The sequence below is a fragment of the Rutidosis leptorrhynchoides genome, chromosome 3 (genome assembly GCF_046630445.1).
Source record: "Rutidosis leptorrhynchoides isolate AG116_Rl617_1_P2 chromosome 3, CSIRO_AGI_Rlap_v1, whole genome shotgun sequence".
In the NCBI taxonomy this organism is placed as follows: Eukaryota; Viridiplantae; Streptophyta; class Magnoliopsida; order Asterales; family Asteraceae; genus Rutidosis; species Rutidosis leptorrhynchoides.
The window spans coordinates 84,421,654-84,439,937 of record NC_092335.1 but is presented as its reverse complement, the minus strand read 5'-3'; positions in this window follow the sequence as shown (position 1 = coordinate 84,439,937).

Genomic DNA, 18,284 nt, shown 5'->3' with positions numbered 1-18,284 from the left:
ACGAGATAAATCCTTCTCATGGTTAGGATAAATCTGACCACTTGGCGACCCTGTTTAATGCTGAGGTCCGTGGATTTCCTGCTGATTTTAGTGATGACTTTTCTAGATTTTTCGTCAACCTACAGCTGGTCTGGACGACAACTTCATGACCTAAATCAAGAAGCGCGTGTCTTTTTCGGAAGACTTTACTTCCTTTTAATGATGGAATTGATTCATCGTGTAGATCCATCTTTTCTTTTCTTTCATCGGGTAAAACAGTTTAGTTTAGTCCAAAGCAAAAGTATTTTCAGTTATTTGTTACAGATATATGTGACATATGTTTAAGATAACTTGGTAAATTTTCCCACACTTGGCTTTTATTTTCCTTTTTATCGTCCTCTATTCCATTTTAAATGAATTTTAACATTTTGGTTTGTTTCTCAATTTATGTCCTTTTTGAGGTAACAATAATTTCGGTGTTAAAACCTAGTTTTATCGTTCATAAATATGTATAAACATGATTTTGAGTTCATTTAATTGAAAATTTTGAAAAATTTTACTAGAATTGGGTAGTCAGTATATAAGACTAGGGCTGTTCTTTATTATCAGAGAGCACTAGATTCTAATACAACTACTGCTTTACTAGTATTTTTAATGGTAACTAAGTGTTTAAGATAAAAATTTTAAAATCCGAAAGAATTTAACCCCTTCCCACACTTAAGATCTTGTAATGCCCTCATTTGCAAGAAATCAGTAACTATTTAAATTATTGAGGGTGATTTGTGTGAAAATGATTAAATTTTACCAAAGTTTCCAAATATATTGGCGTTTGTTTGCTGAATGATAAATGGTGCACATCATTTGTTCATTCCGTCTTGTTGTTATTTCACATATATTTTGCATCTTGTCGTCAAAATTAGTTGCTTTTGCTGAACTTAATGCCAGTCTTTGAAAATGCGTTGTTTTACCCTGTTGTGTACATAAGATAAACTTCAAACATATATACATATTTTTGAAGTTTGGTATATTACCCCACATTCAAAAATTATTAAAATCTAAGAATAAAAGTTAGACAATTATAAAAACTATTACAATATTAACAAAAGTATTAAACGTATCAATCATTACAAATTACAAAATAAATAAAACTAAGTATACTAGGGATGATACTGGTACCAATAGGGGTTCCAGGCATAACCATAGGTGCTATAGAATGCTTCGGCAGGGTTATACGTAGGATACGGTGGTTGCATCTCTATAGACCAGGGAGGGAAGATGGGTTTCGGTGTAGGAATATAGTTTCTACCTATATGTTGGCAATGAGCTATGATTTGGTTCTGATGAACTTGCTAATCTTCAAATGCTCTCTGTCTAGCATTTTCGTACTCCTGAGAAGCTATAAACCTTTGCATTTCTTGCATCTCATTTCCCCCTCCTACATTACCTTGCTGTTGGTTTCTCTCAACCTGTGGATGTCTACCATGGTATGGTACTGCGGCGTTATTTCGCCTCTTCAAAACTTTCGCACCATGGTATACATTTAAACCTATAGTATCGCGGGGTTCTGGTTCTTCTACTAATAATCCCCCCGACTTATATCCACACCGAGATATTCACCAATCAAAGTAATAAAAATACCACCTCCTATTATGCTATGCGGTCTCATCCCCCGAAACATAGCTGATAAATAATAACCCACACAATACGGTATACTTACAGCGCTTTGTGGGTCTCGAATACACATATGGTAAAACAAATCCTGTTCATTTACCTTTTCCTTGTTCTTACCTCTTTGTGTAATCGAATTAGCTAAAAACCTATGAATCACTCTTAATTCGGCTCTATCTATATCCAAATAAGAGTAATTTCCCCCTTTGAAACGGTGATGGCTTGTCATTTGACTCCACACATCGTGTGTATCAAAATTTTCATCTATCTTTCTACCGTTTAGTATCAACCCTCTACAATCGGCAGATGCTAACTCCTCAGGCGTATATATACGTAAAGCCTGAGCCATGTCTAGTAAAGACATGTGGCGCATCGAATCGCCTAACAAAAATCTAATAAAAGAACGATCGGTTAAACTAGCTACCCGATCATTCAACTCTATACTACATAACAATTCTTCACACCATACTTTATATACAGGTCTACGCATGGTGAATAAACGTACCCAGTCATTAAAAGTAGAATTTCCATACCTCTGTACAAGTAATTCCCTAATTGACCCAGCCAATTCTACAGCTTCTAAGGGTCCCCATTCTATGACCCTTGGTACCTCAACAACCTTAGAATGAAGAGTATGCAAACCCCTTTGATATTTTGGATAATCTATCCAAAGTCTGTCAAATCTCAGGTTCGGGTGCAACTCTTCCAAGTGCATATCAGAAAAGGTCATGACTGGATGAGGTATATCCTGCTTGTAGTAGTTATCCACCTCCTGTTGTTCCGCATTCTCAGCAGGAGCATTGCGGGCTTGGGATGAAGATTCACCCCTTTCAGTCTGCAAAACACATCAAACACAATTTTTGTGCATCCAAATATGCATTAGTGTCAGCAAAATCATCAATCAAAATAATTACAATGACATGATCAATTTATATCAAACTTAAGCTCATTTTCACATTTTCATCAAATCTACACTTTTTCAAATAAGCATATACGAAAATGTTCGCCAAGTTCATAAGCATTCAACTCAAATAACATGTCAAAATAATCATCACTAGCAATTAAACAAGTTTCAAATGGCATTATTTTTCAAAAATCAAGTTCATGAATTTTAGACTTGAAAAAGTCCACTTTAATTCTCAAAATCATGTTTAGGCTCAAAGTTTGGATCATTTAACTACCTAAACATGTTACACTACTTAATTTAGCAACAATTCATGACAAAAATCGGTCATAACCTGTTTATATCAAAAAGCCCCAAATTTGCTCAAGAACACAAACCCTAGATTACACAAAATTTGAAGTTTAAAGCTTCTAATCATGTTAAACAGCATCAATCTAGGTTATACAAGCATAATACATAAACAATTTAAGCCTAATTACACTAAAAAGCATCAAAATCAAATTGGGAAAAAAATTGCTCAAGAACACTAATTTCGGATTAAATGGTGTTTAGGTGTAGAAATTTACCGTTTTTCTTGAGTAATTCCTAGATAGCATCCTTCTCAACATGATTTTAGTAAAAAATTTGGTGATTAACGGTTAAAAATTGTGATTTTGGGGTGTATTTTTCGGGTTTTTGCGTGCAGTTTTTCGCAGTATGTTTTTGTTTTGGGGTTGGGACTGATCTGTTCCAGCTCTTTATTTTTTTCTGATTTTCGGTCCTCCCGCGACTCGAGGTGTTTGGACACGTCAAACTCCGCGAGTCACGGAGTTTGCTTTTTTTTTTTTTTTTTTATAATCTTTAACTTATAAAACAATTAAGTAATTAATTTTAAAATTTTGTTTCCCTTGTTATTTAGGACGAGGTCGTTTCGGATCGATGTCCTAGTCCGTCCCTCGACAAAATTTTAAAATTTGTCTTTTTGTAGCGATTGTTTTAAAAGCTAAGATTTTTGGTTTTTTAATGTTTTTGGCATACTTTAATTCAATAAGATTAAAAATAATGATAATAAAAGTTCTCGTCCCTCCCTCGGGTAAAGCAATTTCGGTTCAAAGACCTAGTCTTCAACTTACGACGAATTTTAAAAATCATATTTTTAACTTAATAAGATAAAGTAAATTTTTGTTTTTAAATTCACACAATTTAATTATAAAATTCAAAATTAATATTAAAAATTCACACCAAACTTAATTTAAAAATTCATATTATAAATTCATACCAAACTTATATTAATTTTACAAATTTTTCAATTTTAAATATATTGTTTTTACAAAGTTTACAATATTAATTTAAGATTTATATATTAATTTTAAAAACATGGTAAAAATAAAATTAAATATCTTTTTGGCTTTTTATCCCACTTTAATCAATCAAATATTATCAAAAATATGCGCCCCTCTTTTCGGTAAAGTAATTTCGGTTCCAAAACCTAATTTAACTCATGACGAATTTTTGAAATATTTTGGGTTGATTGATTAAAGATATTTATACCTTAAGAATAAACGTTAAATTTCGCAGTGATGTAATAAATTTTTGAATGATATCAATAATTTCGGTCGCCAAACCTAATTTTATTCAATACCAATTTAATACTTTTTAGCGAACAAATTAGCGTTTATTATCAAAAGGTTAAAAAAAATAAAATAAAAACTGTACAGGCTTACCTGTGAAATAGATTTCTTAGTTATATGATCTATCCCATTCATAAGATAGTCGGTTTAATTGGTTTTTCATGGCTACATAGGCGTAACCTCGAGCATTCAGTGTCTTTTCTTCTAAACATATGAACGGTCCGTCTCTGCATAAAGTAACAAATTCGGTATTTGAATAGGTTTGATTATTTGAACATTTACCTCCATGTGACCATTTTCCGCATTTGTGACATCTTTCTAGGTGTCGTGCTCTTCTTTTTGCTGCGGATTTTGATTTTCCTTTACCAAATTGTAACTTATTATCTTCGCATCTGGATTCTTTTCTAACTCCGTCCATTCTTTCTCTGATTACTGATACTAATTCACTCGGGAGTATGTCATTATTACGTTTAGTGATCAAAGCGTGTAGCATTAGACCATGGTTTAGTTCACAGGCAGTCTTCATTTCGTAAAAACCTAAAAAAAATAAAAATTCAGAATGGGGGGAGAAGACTAGTTCTTTAGGGTCTGCTAGGGAAAGACCATTCGGGTTCCATTTTCGAGAACTACACGAAAACAGACAATCTAACTCTAACAGAAATACATATTATCCTTTAAAGACTTGATTCTCCCCACACTTAGTTAGCTGTGGTGTCGAAATTGTGATTAACTTCGTTGTCGACTTCCATCGGACCATGTATGTAATGTTTAACTCTGTGACCATTAACTTTAAATTCAATCCCATTTGAATTTATCAATTCTACTGTTCCGTATGGGAAAACTCTTTTGACTATGAATGGTCCAGACCATCTTGATTTCAATTTTCCAGGAAATAGCTTGAATTGTGAATTGAAAAGAAGAACTCTGTCTCCTTCTTTAAATTCTTTTGAACTTCTGATTCTTTTATCATGCCATTTCTTCGTTCTTTCTTTATAGATTAACGAATTTTCGTATGCTTCATGTCTTAATTCTTCTAATTCGTTTAGTTGACTTAATCGTAGACGTCCAGCTTCATGTAAATCAAGATTACATGTTTTCAAAGCCCAAAATGCTTTGTGTTCAATTTCTACTGGAAGATGACATGCTTTTCCATAAACAAGTCTAAAAGGTGTGGTTCCAATTGGAGTTTTGTAGGCTGTTCTAAAAGCCCAGAGTGTATCCTCCAATTTAATGGACCATTCCTTCGGATTTGATCCTACGGTTTTCTCTAGAATACGTTTTAAAGCTCGGTTGGTATTTTCAACTTGTCCACTTGTTTGTGGATGATATGCGGTGGAGATTTTATGAGTTACTCCATATCTTTTAAGAACTTTCTCAAGTTGATTATTACAGAAATGAGTACCCCGATCACTTATTAAAGCTTTCGGTGTTCCAAACCTTGCAAAAAGACGTTTTAAAAAGTTGACTACAACTCGTGCATCGTTAGTTGGGAGAGCTTGTGCTTCCGCCCATTTAGATACATAATCAATGGCTACGAGTATATATAGATTATTATGAGATTTTGGAAATGGACCCATAAAGTCAATACCCCAAATGTCAAATACTTCACATACTTGGATGACATTTTGTGGCATTTCATCACGTTGACTTATTTTTCTGGCCCTTTGACAAGCATTACAGGATTTGCAAAGAAGGTGTGCATCTTTGTAAATTGTAGGCCAATAGAATCCAGCATCATAAACTTTTCTTGCTGTTAGTTGAGGCCCATAATGCCCTCCTGTTGGTCCTGTGTGACAATGGTTTAATATTTTACTAGCTTCATCTCCAAATACACATCGGCGTATTATTCCATCGGGACAACTTTTAAACAGATGTGGATCTTCCCAAAAATAGTGTTTTATATCACTGAAGAATTTCTTTCGTCTTTGGTACGATAATCCTTTTTCAAGGAATCCACATACTAAATAGTTTGCATAGTCTGCAAACCATGGTATTTCTTTATAATCTATCTTCAATAGATATTCTTCAGGAAAGTTGTCTTGTATGGCCGATTCATTTAGAACTTCTAATTCGGGATTTTCAAGACGAGAAAGATGATCAGCGGCGAGATTTTCTGCTCCTCTTTTATCTCGGATTTCAATATCAAACTCTTGTAAGAGTAAGATCCAACGAATTAATCTTGGTTTAGCATCTTGTTTTGAAAATAGGTATCTAAGAGCAGAATGGTCGGTATAGACCACCGTTTTTGCTAGAACGAGATATGATCGAAATTTGTCAAAAGCAAAGACAATAGCAAGGAGTTCTTTTTCAGTAGTTGTATAGTTCGTTTGTGCTCCTTGTAACGTCTTACTAGCATAATATATAGGTTGAAATCGTTTTTCAATCCTTTGTCCTAAAACGGCTCCCATTGCAAAATCACTTGCATCGCACATTAGTTCAAATGGTAGATTCCAATTTGGTGTTATCATGATCGGCGCATTAGTGAGTTTTTCTTTAAGAATATTAAAAGATTTGATACACTCATCTGAAAAGATGAATGGAGCATCCTTTTCTAGGAGTTTATTCATAGGAGTAGCAATTTTTGAAAAATCTTTTATGAAACGTCGGTAAAAACCGGCATGCCCTAGAAAACTCCTAATTCCTCTAACATTGGTGGGATGTGGAAGTTTAGCAATTACATCTACTTTAGCTCTATCCACTTCAATTCCTTCTTTTGAAATTTTATGTCCAAGAACGATGCCTTCTTTAACCATGAAATGGCATTTCTCCCAATTAAGTACTAGATTTGATTGTTCGCATCTAATTAGCATTCGTTCAAGATTAACTAAACATGATTCAAATGTATCACCGAAGACTGAAAAGTCATCCATGAAAACTTCCATGCATTCTTCTATCATGTCGTGAAAAATCGCCATCATACACCTTTGAAAGGTTGCAGGGGCGTTGCAAAGTCCAAATGGCATGCATTTGTAAGCAAAAGTACCATAAGGGCACGTGAATGTGGTTTTCTCTTGATCTTCGGGTGCTATTGGAATTTAAAAATATCCGGAAAATCCATCTAGAAAACAATAGTAACTATTTCCGGCTAATCTTTCCAACATTTGATCTATGAAAGGTAAGGGAAAGTGATCTTTTCTGGTGGCGTCATTTAATTTTCTATAATCAATACATACACGCCATCCTGTTACGGTCCTAGTAGGAATAAGCTCATTTTTCTCATTTGTAATGACAGTCATGCCACCCTTCTTAGGTACGCATTGAACTGGGCTTACCCATGGACTATCAGAGATTGGATAAATTAGACCTGCATCTAGCAGTTTAATAATCTCTTTCTTAACTACATCTTGCATATTAGGATTTAGTCTTCGTTGGCATTGCACATACGTTTTATGACCTTCTTCCATAAGGATTTTATGTGTGCAATACGAAGGACTTATTCCTTTAATATCATGAATCTTCCATGCAATGGCTGATTTATGGGCTTTCAACACAGAAATGAGTTGTGATTTCTCATTTTTAGTAAGAGAAGACGATATTATTACAGGTAATTCAGATTCACCATGTAAATAAGCGTATTCCAAATGGTTTGGAAGTGGCTTTAATTCTAATTTCGGAGGTTCTTCTATCGATGATTTATATCGATATATGTCTTCTTCTTTTAGCATTTGAATTTCTTCTGTTGTTGGTTCATATCCATTAGCTATTAGTGTAGCTAACATTTCAGCTTCATCAATTGGTTCATTACCTTCTCCTAAAGAGCATTCTCCTGTTCCTTGTAATTCTGGAAATTCTTCTAATAATTCTGCATGTGCATCTATAGTTTGAATATAATAACATGTATCATCTGCAGATTCTGGTTGTTGCATTACTCTATCAACTGAAAAGGTAACACTCTCATCCTCTATACTTAGGGTCAGTTTCTTACCGAACACGTCTATCATTGCTTTAGCCGTGTTTAAGAATGGTCTTCCTAATATGAGAGGAACTTGAGAATCTTCTTCCATGTCCAGAACAACAAAATCTACTGGAAATACTAAATTACCAACTTTAACTAGCATGTTCTCCATTATCCCTCTAGGATATTTTATTGATCTATCGGCTAGTTGTATGCTTATAGTGAATACGGCATGTTCTCCAAGGTCTAATTTAGCGTATAGTGAATACGGCATTAGATTTATACTAGCACCTAAGTCTGCCAATGCTTCTATTGAACTAAGACTACCCAGAAAACATGGAATTGTGAAACTTCCTGGATCAGATAGTTTTTCTGGTATCTTATTCAACAGCACTGCTGAACAATTAGCATTCATAGTAACAGCCGAGAGTTCTTCCATTTTCTTTCTATTTGAGATTAGATCTTTCAAGAATTTAGCATATCTAGGCATTCCTAAAATTACATCAATGAAAGGAAGATTTACATTTATCTGTTTAAACATATCCAAGAATTTGGATTGCTTGGCTTCAAGTTTTTCTTTCTTCATTTTACTCGGGTAAGGAAGTGGTGGTTGGTATGGTTTAACATAAGGTTTATCCTTAACTGTGTTATCTTCATTAACCTTTTCAACTACCGGTTCTTTTTCCTTATCTTGATCAGGTTGTGGTTCTTGTGGAGTAGGAATAGCTTCATCAGAAGTTACAGGTATTTCAGGTGGTTTAAGTGTTGTACCACTTCTTGTGGTAATGGCTTTAGCTGTTTCATTCCGGGGGTTAGCATTTGTATTACTAGGTAGACTTCCCGGTTTTCTTTCACCTATTAACCTTGCTAGGTTACTTACTTCTTGTTCCAGATTTTGAATAGAAGCTTGTTGATTTCTAAATGCTTGAGCATTTTGTTCATTAGTTTGTTTCTGAGATGTGAAAAACTGCGTTTGAGTTTCAACTAGCTTCGTCATCATATCTTCTAAATTCGGCTTTTTATCATCGGTTTGTTGTGGTGGTTTGTTTTGAAAATTAGGTCTTTGCTGATTGTAATTGTTATTAGATACTTGTTGATTGGTAGGACCTTGTTGGTTGTTGTATGGAATATTTCGGTTATAATTCTGGTTTTGATTGTAAATCGGTCTTGGCAGTTGATAATTATTCTGATAATTATTTCCAGGCCTTTAGTTTATGTATGAAATATTCTCTCTTTGTTCCATTGTTAATTCAATACTGAGACAATCTTTTGTCAAATGTGGTCCTCCACACTGCTCACAACTAATTCGTATTGAGTGAATATCTTTAGTCATCTTTTCCATTCGTCTCTCCACAGCATCTATCTTTGCGGAAATGGAATCTAAGTCATGGCTAGAATCGGCTCTAGCTGCTTTAGATGATCTAACGATATCTTTTTCTTGGTGCCACTCATGTGAGTGGGAAGCAGTGTTATCAATAATTTTGTAAGCATCAGTTTCGGTTTTCTTCATAATAGAACCACCAGCTGCTATATCTATGTCTTTCCTTGTAGTGATGTCGCATCCTTGGTAGAATATTTGTACTATTTGACAGGTGTCTAAACCATGTTGCGGACATCCTCTTAACAACTTTCCATATCTTGTCCATGCCTCATATAGAGTTTCATTTGGCTTCTGTGTAAACGTAACAATTTCTGCTTGAAGTCTTACGGCTTTAGATGCAGGAAAGAATTGTTTAAGAAATTTGTCAATTAAAACATCTCATGTATCGATCGCCCCTTCAGGTAACGATTCCAACCAATCTTTGGCTTCTCCCTTTAAAGTCCAGGGAAATAACATGAGATATATCTGTTCATCCTCCACTTCTCGGATTTTAAATATTGTGCAAATCCTATTAAAGGTACGTAGATGTTCATTTGGATCTTCCTTCGGCGCACCACTAAATTGGCATTGATTAGTCACCATGTGTAGAATTTGTCCTTTGATTTCATAATCTGGCGCATTAATGTCTGGATGAGTAATTGCGTGACCTTGGCCAGTGCGTTTAGCTCTCATTCGGTCTTCCATACTTAAAGGTTCCAGATTCTCCATAATTGAATTTGTTGAATCGGAATCACTAGAGGATTCTGATTTAATGGTTCGTTCCTCAACAATCTCTGTTTGAATGATTGGTGGTTCCGGAGGAAAGTTTAGTGGTTCAGGATCTACGAACCGTTCCTGAATATTCTCCGGATTCTCAATTGTGAGGTCGGGTTCAAAAAATGGATTATCGGAAATTTGAACTGAAGTACTTGGTTGACTGGATGACGATTCTGAAGAAAAATCAACGGCGGTTATATTTGCTAAATGTCTTGATCTAGTTACAGGTGGTGAACGTACAAAAGGTGGTGAACGTCTTGCTCGGTGCATTCACTGAATATCCTATTAGTTTTTAAAAGGAAAGAAAAATTATAATAAGTTATCCAATCAATAGACTTTTCTGATTTTGCCCACGTTTCGAATAGCCAAAAGTTGCAGCAGAGGGGCAGGATTCATTTGGTCTCAATATAATTGAGGACTGTTTGGCTCCAATAACCCGGTCCACGTACAAATCCAACTATTACTACGAACCAGAAAATTTTGATGTCTATCAATTTAACCACTTAAAATAAATTTTCGTAATTTTAAGAAAATTTAGATAAGAAGTAGAATAAAAATCTATGTCCTAAAAACTAGAATAGCGAGAAATAAGAAAGAAAAAGAGTTCGTCGAAAAAAGGTTGAAAAAGAAAAATGGTTGAAAAGTAAAAGGTGACGGAAAAATTAAAGAAACTTATAAAACTTAAAAGTACTTGACTAACCTATCCTTATTACTACAACTAACTTAAAATTATAATCGCAAATTGAGATTACTAATTGGAATGATAATTGATACATAGGTAAAAGGTGTCTAAAAATATTAAAGCTTATAGGAAAACTAAATCTCAAATGGAAATAACTTAAAAAAAAACTAAAACTTAAAAAGGCGTCGCAAAATTCTAAAGCACCTAAATCTTAGTCTAAAGAAAAAGCACTTAAGGAATTTTACGGCAAAGCCTAAAAATCTAGAAGTAAAAATAACTATGGCAAAAACTAAGTTTAAAACTAAATATGAGCTAAAAATACAAAAGTTACGCTAAAACGATTAAAAAGGGACAAAATATAAAAATATACAAAAAGTTGTAAAAAGTATAATTTTAATAAAAATATTATTTTTATATTATTTATTTATTAAAACTACTAATTTTACAATTTAATTAAACTAATTAAACTAAATAAAAAAAATTAAATAAAAAGAAATTTTAAAATAAAACTTAATTATAATAATAATAGATAATTAGGGTTTATAATAATAATAATTAATATATACTCCGTAATTAATGCAGAGTTAGGATTCTGTCGGTGGCGTCAGAGAAACTCCGCGAGTCGCGGTATTTAAAACAGTAAACCCCGCGAGTCGCGGGGTTCAGAATTTCAACTCTGAAACAGTTTAAAATTTACGCGTTTTTCTTTATTTATTTTTTTTTTTCTATTTTCTGTTTTTATATAAATAAAAGATATTTAAATAAAACTTATATTTTTATAAACTAAAATAAAAATAAAGAAACTTATAAAACTTAAATATTTAACAAAATCTTAAAAATACTTATATTTTTGTTTTTCTTTTTATATTTTTGAATAATTAAAACGTATTTTTACAAAAACGAATTTTAATAAGAGTTAACTAAAAAAAAAAAAATTTTTTCTATTAGCGTTGCGCTTCCGGCGTTTAAGAAGTTCCCCGGCAGCGGCGCCAAAAATACTTGATGTGCAGCGGGGTAGTATATAAAATAGCTTATATTTTTACAGAAAATACTATTAAATACGATACAATTTTACACAAGATATTTATTTATTTATAGAATGGATATACTTAAACCTTGCTATAACACTTATAGGCAGTGTACCTAATCGTACAGTAGTGTAGTTTTTAGTAAGTCCGGTTCGTTCCACAGGGAATCTTTTTAAACAAAGCTTAACGCTATATTAGTTTACTTTTATAAAAATACAAATATATATATATATAAGTAATATTATTATTATAAAGGGGGTTTTTTACCGTTTAATGACCGGTTTGTCGATTTTAAAACTTTAGTCGCAGTTAAAACCAAATGTAAAATATTAAAAATAAATACAAGACTTAAATTAAAGCATAAAGTAAATAACGATAATGAAATTGCGAATAATAAAAGTGCGATAAAATAAACTTGCGATAATTAAAAAGTACGATAATTAAAAGTGCAATACAATAACAATAAAAATGCGATAATTAGAAGTGCAATTAAATATAAAATAAAGGAAATTAAATATGAAATAAAATAATTATGCTTATTTAAACTTCCGTAATCATGATGTTTGACGTGTTGATTTTAGTTTTATGCCCATGGGTTAATTGTCCTTTGTCCTGGATTATTTAATATGTCCGTCTGGTTTTTGTCCATAACAGTCCATCAGTCATAAATATAAAGAGCGAAAGCCTTCGTCAAATTATTCTTATTCCCGAAGTCAAATATTCCAACTAATTGGGGATTCGAATTGTAACAAGGTTTTAATACTTTGTTTAATGAATACACCAGGTTATCGACTGCGTGTAAACCAAGGTTTTACTACTTTGTTAACAATTACACCAATTACCCTTGAATGTAATTCACCCATGTTTCAACAAGTTTATTAACTATTAATCCATTTCCGTATCCGGTAAAATGAATAATTATCGGTATTTATAGATATCCCGCCCACCGTACCCAGTCAAGCGTATGTGGTTATATATAAATACGTTGAATTATAAGTTTGTATATTAAATTAACAAGGTATTGTTTAGTTAATATAAAACCCATTAATAGCCCATAGTCTAATTTCCACAAGTGTCGTTCTTTTATCCAAACCCCAATTATGGTACAAAGCCTAATTACCCAATTTTAGTAATTAGCCCAACATCATGATTACTTCAGATTAAATAAGCATAATAATAACTTAGCTACGAGACATTAATGTAAAAAGGTTGAACATAACTTACAATGATTAAAAATAGCGTAGCGTTACACGGACAGAATTTCGACTTACACCCTTACAACATTCGCTAACATACCCTTATTATTAGGATTAAAATTAAAATTAAAATTAAAATATAAATTATAAATATAAATATTACGATAGATAGAGAGATGGATGGATATTTTGGTGATTTTTGCGATCAGAATTCGTTTGCTTTTATAGGGATTTTCGACTTTTGGGGCTCCGCGACTCGCGGCATATTTTGCCTTCAAACTCCGCGAGTCGCGGAGTTTGAAATTCCAGCTCACACCAGTTTGGAGTCTTTCTTGCCGACGGTTTTTATTATTTATTATAATATATAAATAATTATAAGAATTATTTAAATATTATATTATATTTATGTGCATAGTTGACTTGTAATTTTTAGTCCGTTGCGTCGAGCGTTGAGAGTTGACTCTGGTCCCGGTTCCAGATTTTCGAACGTCCTTGCGTACAATTTAATATCTTGTACTTTGTGTTTTGAATCTTGTACTCTTGTAATTTCGAGACGTTTCTTATCAATAATTGGAACCTCTTTGATTGTCTTTTGTACTTTTGAGCTTTTTGGTCGTTTGCGTCTTCCATTCGTCGAATCTGTCTTTTGTCTTCACCTTTTATTATTTAAACGAATATCACTTGTAAATAGAACAATTGCAACTAAAAGCTTATATTTCTTGAGGAATAATGCTATGAAATATATGTTCATTTTTAGCATTATCACCCTTGGTCGTAAAGAAAGGTTTACTCTAAGTGAAAAGAATCTCAAAACGATTCCTTGTACCTCAACCTACTAATTCATAGAGATGATTTTTACGAGGATGTTGCGATTAGCCGTGAAATATTGAGAATAGAAACCCACCTAGTGCCCTTCCTACAATGGAGTAACCATTGAGTGTACCTCAGAAAACTGATTTATCGGCCCGCGATTTTGCCATGTTTAACCTTAAAAGGAACATTTTTCAAGTACAAAGACTTCCTAACAAATTTTTTTTTATAAATCTGCCACCCAAAGTGGCTCAAGCGTTTTTAACAAGGATTTTAATAGTAAGCTTCATCCCTAACGGAGGGAGAGAAGAAGTGTGATCCCTACATGGTGTAGTCTAATACGGAAACCTTTAATAAAATCAACCGAGGAAGTTTTGAAAAACCTTTAAACGTTTGATGCGACAACATAAATGGAACGAAGTTCTTGGTAAATTTAGAAGTATGTATAACGAGTACCATTTGCACAAAATTATTTGACTTAAAACAACTCAATAAAGGAGCGATTTTTAATCATCTTGAAGGTATAACTTAGTATGTACTAACCCAAAATAAGTAAGGGTAAATTTATACATATATGATTTTATAAATCGCGTAAGTGATAGAAAAGTTTTTAGTACTTTCATTTGTCCATAAATCTCGTGAGGACCGCACAAATAAGCAACGTGTAAATCAACGTGTAAAATTTTTGATAAACATAGTTTTTCGTATTTCAGAGGTTACGAGTTGAAAAAGGTCGAGTGAAAAATCTTTGAATCATCGGTTGACATGTTACTAGGTAATGAAAACTAATGAATTAAATGTAGTTTTGATGATTATCCGAACTTAAGTCTTTGGCCCAAAAATGTTTACGTCCGAAGCCGTTGCTAAAAAGTGAGGTATGAAGGATAGAGCATGAGGATGAGAAGTTAATCGCTTCTTGACTTTGCAGAATGCCATACAGGTTATGGCTAATATTAAAGTCGGAATACTAATGATGTTAATATCGCTAGATGAGAATTTCCTTGGAATAGGTCAGGACTTTGAGTTATGTAAGATAGAGCATCGCTCCGACAGATGTGAAGAATAAGATCCCTGGGGTAACGCAGTAATTTTGAATGGTTTAAGTGTTTGTGGATGCCCGAAGGCTCTGCATGACGTGGTAGTAAGTGCCTTCATCACATACACACACATGAATCTCTTAGTTTTGACAGTTGTCTGTCTTCATGATGACTTGGATACGAATAAGCAACGAAAAATTTTATATTGACAAGCAACGAAAATTTTATAGAATTCATTTAAGGTGACGATGTAAGAAAAGAAATTAAGTTCTTAGCAAACTAGGGTTATGTACAACACGTACCATTCAAGGTAAAATATCCTTTGAATAAAAGATTTGATTTGTAAAAGTGAAAGTAAAATTTCATATGTATTTGTCAAAAAGAAGTAATTATTTACTTTATTTTATATAACGTATATGATTTCAAAAATTTGCACGAATGGCAAATAAAATAAATTTATTTTTATTAAGTTTTGAGAGGATCGCACAGTAAAATAGTGTAAGTAAAATTTTGGCAAACAAAATTTTCATATTTCGGAGGTTACAAGTTGAAAAAAAGATTGATGAGAATCGAGTAAAAGACTTTTGAAAATCTCGGGTGATATTTGAGCAAAAATGTTACGAGGTAATGAAAACTGTTGAATTTTAATGTGGTTGATGACTATTAGTAGGGCATAAGTCCTTCGACCAAAAATGCTTAAGTATAAAGTTGTTGCTTATAAGTGAGAAACGAAAGGGAGAGTATGAGGACGGGGATTAACTACCCATTGATTTTGGAAATTCCGAACTGGTATGACTAATATCGAAGTAAGAAGGGTGATGGTGTGATTATCATTGATTAAGAATTCTCTCAGAATAAGTTAGGATTCAGTGTCGCATAAGAATGAGTATCAAATACGATTCTTGGGTAGTATAGTACTTGAATTGCTGAAGTGACGGGATACAATTTCCTTTATGTATCGTTGTCCATTGTATCGGTTTCTTTCATGGCTAGAAAGTGAGCAGATTTGGTGAGGTGATCAACGATAACCCCGATAGTGTCATAACTGCCGACTGTTTTCGGTAGTTTCAGAATGAAATCCATCGTCATCCCTTCCCATTTCCATTGTGGGATCTCGGGTTGTTGAAGTAATCCGGATGGCTTTTGGCTCACCATTCTCGCGAGGTATAAGAATAATTTTCTTACTATAAATAACTTTCGCTTTCGTCCTTGAAAGTCAGTCCGTTCCAACTATTTCCTCAAAGCTTTCTAACTCGATGAGTATTAGGTTAATTTTAAGGTCCATTCCAACCAAATATTATTATACTGCCGTGAAAATTTTTATCAACCTTCTCAAATAACATCTGCTTGTGCGCAGGTAACTAATCCTTTCCAACTACTACTATAAAACTTCCAAGTTTTGTTGGCATGAGGTCATCTCCAAATGACCCACCTGTTAATTTTTAAGGTACTATCTTAAATTACTCCTCTATCTCTGCCAACTTACCATTAGCTTGTCCTATAGAATACTTAACTCTCATGATTGTTAATGGCTTATTAGTCATCACACTAGGATTCTTAGATATAAGGTTTCTATCACTCTAGTATTAAACAATTTCGAGACGATAAATCGTTGTGAAGAAACGTACCCTAACTAAAATCAGGATCCATGCGAGTCTCCATAGCTGAGATAACGATTGCTCTATCATATGTGAGTCCAAAGTTTTTTTTTTCCTATTTGAGAACTTTTTCCTTAAGTATCGAGGGTGTCTATATCTATAACAAATTTTCGGGTTATCAATTCTGCAGTCCAGGCCCTTCTCGTATAGTATCTAGACTAAGTGGTTATTCCTGCCTTTATCAGAACATAATGCGTATACTCAAGTGGTTCCTACCAAAATTTCCTTTGAATCGCTTCATATTCCTTATGTAGTAACATTGGGACTTCTGCATAATTCACTTCAATATAATTACGCTGTCCTGGCGTCATTATATTGTACTAAATCGTACGTTCATTCCAATATCACTCCATATGGTCAATGTAACGTGATCACTTTCAGTTCTACTCAATTTCATCCAACGGTGCTTTATCAATGCTATCTCAAAACAAAATCTACATAATTAATCTCACGGTTTCTCGGTGTGGGTGCGTAAGTTCCGTAGGTCATGCACCAATGCCTAAATGTCCTGAAATTTCTTCAAAATGTTCAGGTTCAGGTAACATCGTTAGGTTCCTTTCTAGAAATTCAATCTGGGTCTCGCGTCGAGTTGTATGTGTAGCAAGTAGTAGTACGATATGTCTTGAGGCGACTCCCAAGTCTTTGGGTATGGTTGAGCATCAGTAGAAGGCACTCTGACCTTGTGAAAGGAGATGTCCTCCCGACTTCCCCAATGCCTAAGAGTGTTAGGGTACTAAATCCAGAAATGTCGTCAGATCGTCGAGCAGTGGTGAAGAACGAAAGAGATAAGTAACGGTCATGAAAGCGTACGAGATACGAGCCATCTTGCAGGAACTGAACAACCTTCGAATGTTCACACGTCGTACGTGGCTATTTAGAGTGAGCTCGGGGTGCGGTTACACCGACAAATCCTCCAATATCTCCTCCTCCGAGGATCGACTTTAGTGGGCGTGTAATCCGAGGGGTACTCCTCCTAGATTGCGTGAAGAATCGTTTCGATCCCTGGAACGGTGGAACAGTAGTAACAGGTGGATTACAATACTAATCCTTAGGGTTAAACGTGTGGGAAATGGGTTTAGAAGAACATCTGAACTAGGAAAGGTAAGTTTTTCCAAGTCGGTGCAGCGAATAGCAGGCATGAAGCAAGCACGTAATCAGGCACTACAGCAACCTAGCTCGTTTACAACAGTATATAGCATGGCAATATTAACAGTACTAACTAGAAGTAACATGCAATCGAAAGCAGATAGTAGCATGCAGTAGCTAGAATAAGCAAAAGCATGCAGCGAGTTTACATAGCAGTAAAAGGAAACGGTAGCATGCAGCAAGTTCCGCAGAAACAAGTAAACTAGCAAGTTGTAGATTAGTCCTATTAGTGAATCCTACTTGGGTCGGTCCTAGACTCACTAATGCAACCTAATTCCCTACAACCAATGCTCTGATACCAACTGTGACGCCCCGTACAAAATCATCGTGTACGGTAAATCAACAACAGGATCATTACAAGGTCAAACACTATATGCTATTTGAAAACCAGTTTTGCATTCATGAACAGATAACGTTTTACAAAAGATGAATAGGAAATATTAACATGAGTACATGATACTATGGTCATTACAAAGCTATTGTTTTGAAAATAACATAAGTTGGGAATGCAAAGTAAAAGTTTCATGCTTGAGA